General features: G+C 37.9%; 1 pseudogene across 1 annotated transcript; it reads right to left on the bottom strand.

Moving 5' to 3' along the window:
* Positions 1-7,563: 7,563 nt before the first annotated feature.
* LOC309816038 (dystrobrevin beta-like) lies at positions 7,564-8,481 on the bottom strand (annotated as a pseudogene). Its single transcript has one exon. The product of its transcript is annotated as a dystrobrevin beta-like (transcript).
* Between the last annotated feature and the right edge of the window lie 2,830 nt (positions 8,482-11,311).

Genomic DNA, 11,311 nt, shown 5'->3' with positions numbered 1-11,311 from the left:
TAAAAAGTGAGTAAGAGGTGAGAAAAAATACAGGCAAGTAATAGACACCTCTTGTAAAGACCAACTGTAAAAGGGTGGAGGGAAATAAGTCATAGCTAAAAGGATACAGGGAGTTAATTTGCCAGTTTTTAAACTATGAGTTGCCAAGTCTGTTTAGCCAGTGGGCCCTGCCCAAGGTGCTGAATTTGTGTGCTGGCTGTCTCCTCCTCGCAAAATTTACCCTGAGGAACTAGAAAGAGAGACGGAGAAGGGGCGGGTGCGGGCAGTGGGTGGGGGGGGAGAAAGAAAGAGATTCTTTGCAGGGCAGTGTCAGGAGTCAACCCAGCACAGCAGTGGTAAAACAGGAGAACTGCTGAAAGCATTTGTTTTGGCTCTGACCCTGCCCTGTTGGCCTCCACATTTGCCCTGAGCAAGAACTCTGGTCCAGGTGTTCTTAGGAATACATAAAGTCAACACAGTGCAGAGGCCCTCATTTTCTTATTGAGAGGAAATGAGAAAAAACCCCAGAAAACCAGTAGGCAATAATGGTTTTAGGGCAGTTGCTTTCTGATTCTCTCCTCTAAACTGGGGAATTTTAATCTAGCCCAGCCACTTGAAGTGATGTCTAGGACCAACAGCATAATGATCATTTTGGAAATTGTGAGAAATGCAGAATCTCAGGTCCCACCCAGTCCTCCTGAAGTAAAAATCTGAATTTTATCATGGTGTTCTAGGAGAAGGGTGAAATTCAGACCTAAGAGTTGTTTTTAGGAAGGTGAGTAATTGACTATAGTTCTCTGATAGATAGGACTTATCTGTTCATAGGGCTGTACATAGGTACAGGGCCACCCCTGGGCTTATCTGTTCTCTGTCCACTGAGCATGTGTCCAACTTCACCCCATGCAAAATGCTTAAGACAGTAGTTAGGCTGTTCTATGCTCTTGTTTCAAATTCCCTTATCTCTTTTCATATGTTTAAGGTCATTTAAAATTGCTGGTCCCTTTGCTGCAGAGATTCAAGTTATAAAAAGGCAGAGTAAATTACTCTCTGTCCCACAGATACACTTCTCCTCCTAGGGTAAAATGAACTCACGAAGACACTGGAGGGGCACAATCATTTAAAAAAAAAAAAAAAAAAAAAAAAAAAAAGCCTGCAAGGTAACAGATTTGAACAGAAGCAGAAATATTAGAACAGATGGACCATGTGTTTAAAATAGAATTAAAATAACATACAAGAGATTTATGTATTTAACAGTGAAATAATACACATTTTCTTTTAAGCAAATATGAAGCATTTAAAAAACTGACTAGGTATTAGGAAATAAAAAAAACTTTCAATATATTAAAAAATAGATGTAATACAGACCAAGATCTTTGTAACAAAATAATTACTTTAGAGTTAAATAATAAAGAGTAAACTTAAAAAAAAGAAATCCCTGAATGTTTGGAAACATAGAAAGCCTCCCAACTAATGCATGGGTTTAAGAAGAAATCATAATGAAAATTGAAACAATATTTGGGGGCTTCCCTGGTGGCGCAGAGGTTGAGAGTCCACCTGCCGATGAAGGGGACACGGGTTCGTGCCCTGGTCTGGGAGGATCCCACATGCTGCGGAGCGGCTGGGCCCATGAGCCATGGCCGCTGAGCCTGCGCGTCCGGAGCCTGTGCTCCGCAACGGAAGAGGCCACAACAGTGAGAGGCCCGCGTACCACAAAAAAAAAAAAACAAAAAACAAAAAACAAAAAAAAAAAACAATATTTGGAATTGAAAGGCTATGAAAACTGTATGTATCAAAATTGGGGAGGGCTGTAAAATGGTATGAACCTAGAAAGTTAAAGCTCTAGATACTTTATAAAGTAATGAAGAGAGCCAAAATTAATGAACTGTGTCTATATTTAAGTTTACATTGAAAACCCCAAAGAATACATGGATAAGTTATTTAAGACAATAAGAGAGTATGCATTATAAGCTGGGTATAAAATTAATGTAGAAACAGTAATGCATTTCTGTATATCAGCAGTAAATAACTAGAAAATGTAATAAAGGAAGTATGCCATTTATGAGACTAAGAGATAATATGATATAATCAGGAATAAATCTAACAAAAATATGTTTAAGAACTTTCCTGGGGAAATTATAAAAACTTTATTAAGAAATACTGAAGAAGACTAAATAGATGAACAGGTAAACTGTGTTCATATATAAAAAGTATATTATAAAGATATCATTTCTCTTTAATCTTTAGATTCAATGCAATTTCCAACAGGATATGTCAGAGAACTTAAGAGACGATTCTAAAATGTCCAAGAAGTGTGTGTGTGTGTGTGTGTGCTCCTGTGCATGAGAGCATGTGTGTATAAAAGTAGAACAATTACTATGATTCTTTATGAAATGGCAAATATGACAGTGTGGTTTTTGTGTACAAGAAGCAAATTAACCAGTTGATCAATCAGAAATTGACTGACCCATGTAGGTATAGATAGATGTTAGACATAGGCCAGAGGTGGTATGACAAATGAGTAGGAATGAAGAGATGGTTCGATAAATTGAGTTGGAAAAATAATTTATATGGAAAAATGTTAATGTTGGATTCCTACCTCACACCATTTAAAACTGTCACTTCCGGGGGCTTCCCTGGTGGCGCAGTGGTTGAGAGTCCGCCTGCCGATGCAGGGGAAACGGGTTCGTGCCCCGGTCTGGGAAGATCCCACATGCTGCAGAGCGGCTGGGCCCGTGAGCCATGGCCGCTGGGCCTGTGCGTCCGGAGCCTGTGCTCCGCAACGGGAGAGGCCACAACAGTGAGAGGCCCACATACCGCAAAAAAAAAAAACAAACAACAAAACTATCACTTCCATATGGATTTAGGACTAAATCTAAAAAAAGATAACATTTGAACACTGAACAAAATTATAAGTGAATATTTTTAGAGTTCAGCATACATGTGGTGTCTTAAATAATGCATGAAAACAATTTTCTATAAAAGAGAAGATTACTAAACTTAAAATACTAAGGTTAATCACTTTTATTCATCAAAGATTACTTTTTAAATTAAAGACATTTCAAAGCTAAGTTACAAACTGGAAAAAGACATTCACCATACACACAACTAGATCAATATCAAGAAGAATATATAAGCACAAATATCCCAAAAGAAAAACTGCCAAAGGAATAAACAGAGAAGTTCAAGATTACTGGTCTTCAGGAAAATGCAAATAAAGACCACAGTTAAATCGCATTTTATAAGCATTCTACTGGCAAAATGAGAAATTCTGTTCAAAGTGTAGGAGAGATGTGGGTCAACAGAATCTGCTATACATTGCTAGTAGTAAATAGAAGTTTGAAACCACTATGCAGCCACTATGAAACCATTCTGACATTTCCTCCTGAAGTCGAACACTCATATATGCTATGGTCTAGCTATTCAACATCTAGATACATATCTATGAGAAACTCTTGAATATTAATAAGAGACATATGTAAGAATATTCATAGAAATGCTGTTCTCATAATAGCAAAAACAACTCATTTCTTCTAAATGGGTAAATGAAAGAATAAACTGTGCTATATTCCCACATTGGAATATTTTACAAGTAGTCAATATGAATAAGCTACAGTGAAATATATATAGTAAATCTTAGTGCCACTATAGTCAGTGGGTAGAGTCCAAAAGGACTGAATAAAGAGTGATACCTCTTTTACAAAGTTAAAACATAAAAAAATATATTTTTGCCTATATATATATATATATATATATGTAGATGTGTACAAATTATATACTTGGGAAATAATGAAATGATAAACATAAAATTCAGAATGTTGGTACATCACATAAGAAGACTAAATATTTAGATGTAGGTCAAGATCCTGGCATTGTGTTTTGATTGGAGGGTTTAGGCATTTTGTTACATTATTTAAAATAACTTGGTAAATAGCTATTTGCATATAAGTTGAAGAGCTTAAAAATAAGATATTGAATGTTCTTTTACATACTGAAAGGTGAATAGCAAAGCTCAGGCCATATGATTTTTACTTTCAAACTTTTATAAATGTTTACATATTAATGAGAAACTGCTATGTATAAAACTAAGAAGTTTTAAAAAGTTAAATTATTCTCAATCAATATTCACAGAATCATTAAGCATTTAAATCAGACATGCAGATTAAAATGAGGGAGAATTAAGATTTTTTCAAAATAATTTTAAAGAAGGCAAAGACTTACCTACATATAAGATATCTTGGTGCTTATTTCCAAAAATTCCAACAGAGAATATGACAAGTTTACTTCATGTTATTAAAACATGTTATTAAAAAATGTTTTCTCAAGATATAACAAATTCTTTATTATTTTGGGATACTTTGTTTAGAATGATAAAATGTCATTTTGGACTTAAGTTAGGAGAACTCTATTCCTAGCCATCTATGAGGTTCATTATAATTAGGTCTAGTCAAAGTTATTCTACTGTTGGTGGCAGGAGAGGAACCCTACTGAAAAACATGTAGGCCAAGGGTTGGCAAACTATATCCTAATGGTAAAATCCAGCCTGCCACCTCTTTTTGTACAGCCCACTATTTAAGAATGGTTTTACAATTTTAAATTATTGAAAAAAAATCAAAATAAGAATATTTTTTTGTGATGCTATAGGATATTTAAATTTCAGGGTCTGTAAATAAATTTTTGTTGGCTCATAGCCATCTCCGTTCATTCACCAATTTTTTATGGCTGCTTTTCTGCTATTATGGAGAAGCTGTGACAGAGACAGTATGGCCTGCAAAGCCCAAAATCTTTACTCTCTGACTCTTTACAGAAAAAGTTTATCTATTCCTGATCTAGAGGATTCACGTTTTAGATACTGTGCATAGAAAATTTTAATTTTTTTTTTTTTTTTGGCCATGCCCTGCAGCTTGCGGGATCTTAGTTCCCCAACCAGGGACTGAACCTGGGCCTCAGCAGTGAAAGCGCCAAGTCCTAACCACTGGACTTCCAGACCATAAAATGTTAATTTTTAATTGAGCTTTTCTAGGACAAAACAGATGTCATTGAAAAGAATAAAGTTACCCTATTATTTGTTTGTGGAATGCCCTTTTATTCCTTAAATTGCTGAGCTTCTATATCAGGGCCTCTTAGCCACCATCATGCTTCATGCTTTACTACTACAATGAGGGCTTGTTCCTAGGATTCTTTTGTTTTGTTTTGTTTTTTTAATAGTACCATGTGGCTTTTTTTTTTCTATAGTAAAGGCAAATGAATGGATTGATGACTAGAAGAATAAGAAATTATATTGCTAGTTACTTAGATAAAATATTAAATGAAAACTTTCGGAAAAATCAAAATAAACTTCCAAACACCAACACTAGACATGTCAAATCTGCAATGTAAATTCATATAGAAGCTGGTTAAATGCACGCTAAATTCATCTGTTGTGAACACAGAGAAACATTCATTCAAAATATTAGTACAGATACAGTGGACAATCTTCAAAGTAATTACTACTTAACTGATTACACATCTTTTTGTTAAGTGGAAACTTCTTTACTCACATCAGCCTCAAAATTCACTGATATCTTCCTCAAAGAACAAGGGTATTGCACATAGTCCTAATCTTGAAAACAAGTTATACTCACACACACAGACACACACACACACACACACACACACATATATTGCTAAAAGGCCTTACCAGCATGCATCTACTACATAATGTATATACTCGTCAAAATCCAAAACTGATACATTTATGATACCAGCTTCAAAATTATGCATGCTGATAATACTTGATTTTTCCCTAAATCTTAACTCACTATAACAAAAATGAACTAATAAACTAGAAAAAAATAAAGCTGAAATAAAAATAACAATGAATAGAAATGACTTACTTCACAAGAGTGTTGTGAAGTTTAAACAGAAATATAAGAATTCACTTGTGATTTCTGTACTTCAATTTATGTATGTTACAGAGCAATGGAAAAATTCAACAGAGTTTTTCCCGTGAAAAACTGCTCTGTAAATCAGAAAGCAATATTCAAACAGTCATTTATCTTTAAATAAACGTAAAATTCCCATTTCTATAAGGGTTATAAATTAGCTGAAGGAGTAAGTTCAAACTAAGGTGAAAAACAAGTTCATCTCCTAGCCCCAATATCTAGGATGAGGATTTTCAGTAGATACATTCCAGAGAATCCAAGCCTTATGAAAGGTAATAGGCAGCAAGTAACACAACAATGTAAAGCAATCATACTCCAATAAAGATGTTAAAAAATATTTTAAAAAATAAATAAATAAGTAAATTTAAAAAAAGGTAATAGGGCAAAGAGCGATTTCAGTGTAAAGAGTTAAGACTCTAACCAAAAACAATTGAAAATGTTAACAAGTCAATTAACACAGTGGGATACTTGTACTTTAAGAAAAAGTAACTATTTGAAAATCTATAAATTCTCCTGAGTCAATGAAAAAGAGAAGAAACTACTGTTATTTTTTTTTCCTTTGTTTGTTTAAAAAATGTAAAATAATGACACCTCAACTAAAAAAAATAAAAATACTGGAATTTACAACACAACAATACCCAGGATAGGATGTTCAGTTTAACAAAATTATATGGTTTAACTGTAACTGAAAACCTATCTGATAAAAAAATTATACCTAAGACATTGTTAGAAATGTAGGAAGTAAAGTATACACTTGATTAAAGTTTGGTTTTTGTTTTTAACTAATCCCTGATATGAACTTACTTGCTTTCTTCTTGATTGACTTTTAAGAAGGTTAACTAGGAAAAAGAAAAAAAAAAAAAAGAGAGGAAAAACCCCCACTTATCAAAGCTTTCATCCAGTAGGATGAATAGGCCTGAGAACTTAGATCCTGAATTATACTTATGACTCTGTATATTTTTCTACCTTCTAGTAAACTAACCAATAAAAACTAAAGGAAAAGGTTTTAAAACGAGGCTCTAGAAACTGTTTGGAAATAAAAGTATGACATTTTTAAAACTGTAAATAAACTGAGAGAAGGGAAGGAAAAATGATTGGTGCTGAACTTATTACATGATTAATAAACACCACAGAAAAATGAGACATTGAGCTCCACCCAAATGTTGTTACTTAAAAGACTATTTTAGAAAGTAAAGACATCCACGTGGCAATTGTAAAATACAGTATTTCCCCAACTTGAGAATCAAAAATTTAACTTCATTTCATGCAGCTTTCTTTGCAACATTTAAACCCTATAAGCACGAAGTCAACTTGCTTGAAAAAAAGAACTTTAAATCTTCCTTAAAGCTCAGAGAGTTTAGTCTTTTGGGGTGGGGGTGGTAGCCCTTGTACAATTTTAAAACAAGACACCTTTCACTCGGAAAGGGAGCACTGTCACATTCCAATTTACTGAATAAAAGGGACCTTTGTCAAATGTCATTGTAACTCCATTTCCCCATACTTTAAAAACTCTGCTTTTCAAATCAAGTGATGAAGCACAACACATCTGCAAGCCCCGTCATAAATGTAAGTGTTAATATTTCATTACACTACACCCTTATTTATGGTAGGCATCTATGAGGAAAGTGCCCCTAGTGTTGTTACTGATGAAACAGACGAACTGTTAGGGACACAGACTGAGACACAAAGCAGTTACCAAGGAGGAATGCTCCTTCACCTGGTATTGGTTGCCGTGAGAGACACTGGCATGGCCACACAAAAAGCAATTTTGGCAGAGCTGGGGGTGTGGCAACTGCCGGCATGGGTACCAGAAGCCCATCCCATGCTCAAACCAGGAATAGGAGCACTCCACCTCACACTGGAAACTGGAGCACTCCACGGGATGGCAGACCTCCTTCGTGTGGGCAAGCCTATGCTTGAGAGGTAGCCAGACAAGGCCCCAGGGAGGAGGATCAGCCTTTGCTGTGTCTAAAGACATATTCAGCTTTCTCTTTTTCGGCTGTGAAAAACAGGTGCAGGCTGAGTGCTCTGTGTAACCAAAAGATGGCCCTTCAAAGACAGCTGCTGGGAACTTTAGAACTTCGTTCAGAAACTGGTCAAACTTGCTAAATAGCATTAAGCCACTGGAATCTGACATCTGGGACAAAACATATCTCAACTTGTCCAGCATTTTCCCACCACACATGCTAACACAGCTTTAACAGCAAATACCATCAACTTGCCTCGGGCCTCACTGTCACAGCAGCAATCACGAAGTCGCGGAGGAGCTGAGGGGCTGGTCCACGTCGACTCATGAGAAGGAAGGCACGTGCTCAGCTGGAAGTAGATGGATGAGGGTCGGTCGCGAGGCGGGACACACTGATCTCAGGGGATGAGTCCAGTGTATCAAGGCCATCGTCTTGAAAGGCTTCCAGCATGTTCCAGAGACCCGCAAGATGGAGGCTGCATCGTTTTTTATACAAATCGTACTTTGCAATCTGTCAGTTCATAATCATAGGACATCAAAATTCTGAGCACGCATTTCTACGAACAGCTGCCTCTTCTCTGCCATGTTACGCTTGCTCTCAGGTTCTTCAATCATCTTCTGGGCCGGAGCTGGTGGCGCCCAGGTCTCTGGGACGCAGCCGCCTTCGCCTCCTCCGGCCTCGCCCTCGCTGAGCTGCACAAGCGGCGAACGTTCTCTGGCGCCTGGCTCTCGCTGCTTCCCGCCCGGCGATACGGCGCCGGGAACACGACAGCATGAGGGGAGCGAAGGGCGCGAGGGGAGTGAGGTCATGATGGCGTGAGGTCATGATGGCGTGAGGGGCGTGAGGTCGCGAGGGCGCGAGGAACGTGAGGGACGCGAAGGACGCGAGGGGCGTGAGGTCACGGTGGCGTGAGGGGCGAGAGGTCTCGAGGGGCGTGAGGTCGCGAGGGACGTGAGGACGCGAGGGACGTGAGGGGCGCGACGGGCGTGACGGGCGCGAGGGGCGCGGCATCATGAAGGGCACGGGGCGGGGTGGGGCGTGAGGTCGCAACGGCGCGAGGGAGGTGAGGGGCGTGAGGTCACGGTGGCGTGAGGGGCGTGAGGTCGCGAGGGCACGAGGGACGTGGGGGACGCGACTGGCGTGAGGGGCGTGAGGGGCGCGGCATCATGAAGGGCGCGGGGCGGGGTGGGGCGTGAGGTCGCAACGGCGCGAGGCAGGTGAGGGGCGCGATGGGCGCGGGGCCGGCACGGGCCACCTCCGTAGGATTCTGTATAACGACTTCTGGAGTCAATTTCTCCAGCCCAAATGTTTGTTATCAGTTTTTAACTACCTCCCCACCACTCGGGTCACTGCACAATAAATTTTTCCTTTTTTGGCTATAAAACTACTATCTGACTGTGACCCATCTCACAATGCAAATCTCTTGTAATCAACTGGCGTTTCCTAGCTCCTCTATGAGAATCCTTATTCAACAACTCCGTACCTACCTTAATAAACACACAAATTTTCCTTTTTTCACATCCTTTTACAAAGAATTTATACGATCTAAAAAGTAAGACTAAAATTATGATCACGCTTTTCTTATGGGGTCTTTAACATATATATGATATCATTTGCTGATTTTACTCTAAAGATGCCCTAAAGACATTGTTCAGTACATTACACTTTTCTTTTAATGAAAAACTCCTAGAATAAATATTTTACTTCATACTGGAAATAGTTGAGTTTCTACTTAGCACTTACTTCATCTGCTCATGCACACTGTGAAATAAATACCCAATTTTATTTCATTTTGCTTTGACTGCTAGAATGTGTATGGATTCATCTTACCTCTCTTCTGTTAGAAAACTTCTATTATATCTTCTTCCACTTTTTATTTTTATATATTTTCTGTATATTTATAAACTACCATGTACATTGCTGGAACAGTCTATATTATAAATCAGCAATTTATAACATACGTAAAAATAATACATTTACTGTGTGCCAGTAATGTGCTAGGAATTTTCTATAGGTTGTATAAAATTTCTTTTTCAAATAATACTACTACTTATCATATATTCATGGACAAAGCCAAGTTTTGTGAGGCCTAAAGCTCATTTAGGGGACCCTTTCTTATAAAAATAATATAAAAAATGTTACTTTTGCAAACATTACAAAAAAACAGATCACGTTAACCCATTAGTAGAGCCCCATACAAGGCTTTGGAAGGGGCATATGCAAGTAAGAGGCCCTGACTTAAGCTATGATAGCTTCAAGTTCAATTTACCTCTGCATATTTTGACTGCTTATGCTCTGTGAGTCACTTTTCACACACTTTACCATGTAAGGCCAGAACAAGCTTACAGGAAAATTAACTGAGAGAATGTGATAGTTAACTTTATGCATCAGCTTGATGGACAAAGGGATGTCCAAATAGCTGGTAAAACGTGATTTCTGGGTGTGTCTGTAAGGGTGTCACCTGAAAAGATTAATATTTGAAACGGTAGACAACAGAGTAAAGAAGATGGCCCTCACCAATGCAGGTTGGCATCATCCAATCTATTGAGGGCCTGAATAGAACAAAAAGAAGGAGGAAGGGCAAATTTGCTCTCTCTACTTGAGCTGGAACAGCTCTCTTCTGCCCTTGGAAATCAGTGCTCCTGATTTTGGGGCCTTCAGACTCGGACTGGGACTTACACCATTGGCTCCCCTGGTTCTCAGGCCTGTCAGTTTGGACTGGAACCACACTGCCAGCTTTCCTGGGCCTCCAGCTTGCAGATGGCAGATTGTGGGACTTCTCAGCCATGAATCATAATTGCTCGGCCAATTCCTCATAATCTCATTCTATATATCTGAATATATTCTATTAGCTTTGTTTCTCTAGAGACCCCTGGCTAAAACAGAGAGGTTACAATTATTTTTCAAGGTCAAAGGATTGGTGTGTGGTAGATATGTATCTGAACACTGTTCTGTTTGAATCTCAAACTCATTTATTAAAATCACACTTATTGAGTAGCTTATATACCAAGCACTCTGCTAAATGTGGGCATGCTGTGACAAACCAGACATCTGTCCTGTTCTTATGAAGTGTCTTATGTAATTATTTGTATTACAGGAGTAGGTCATTCAACTCCTTATTTATTCTTTAACCCTCATGTTAAAAAAAAAAAAAAGAATAGTTTGACATATATTTTAAAGGTTTCTGTTCACTTAAAAATTAGTGTACAGTTTAAATCTACTGGCTTGGCTGGAATAGCTGAAACTCTCATTTCCTTTTGTTAATCAGATTGACATTTTATGGATCTTACTTTGATCATTAAAAATATATAGATAATGGTTCATGAAAGGAACCTATTTTGTTTTCTAAATATATTAACTTCTCAGTCTGATTCAGAAACTGATGACTAGGTTGATCTTTCTTATACAGTTAACCATTTTTTACAATCTTGGTCTGAGCACTGC

Source organism: Mesoplodon mirus (genome assembly GCF_964341445.2).
Source record: "Mesoplodon mirus genome assembly, chromosome: 2".
Lineage (NCBI taxonomy): Eukaryota > Metazoa > Chordata > Mammalia > Artiodactyla > Ziphiidae > Mesoplodon > Mesoplodon mirus.
The sequence above is the reverse complement of the archived record's forward strand: the minus strand, read 5'-3'. Positions and strand labels throughout refer to the sequence as shown.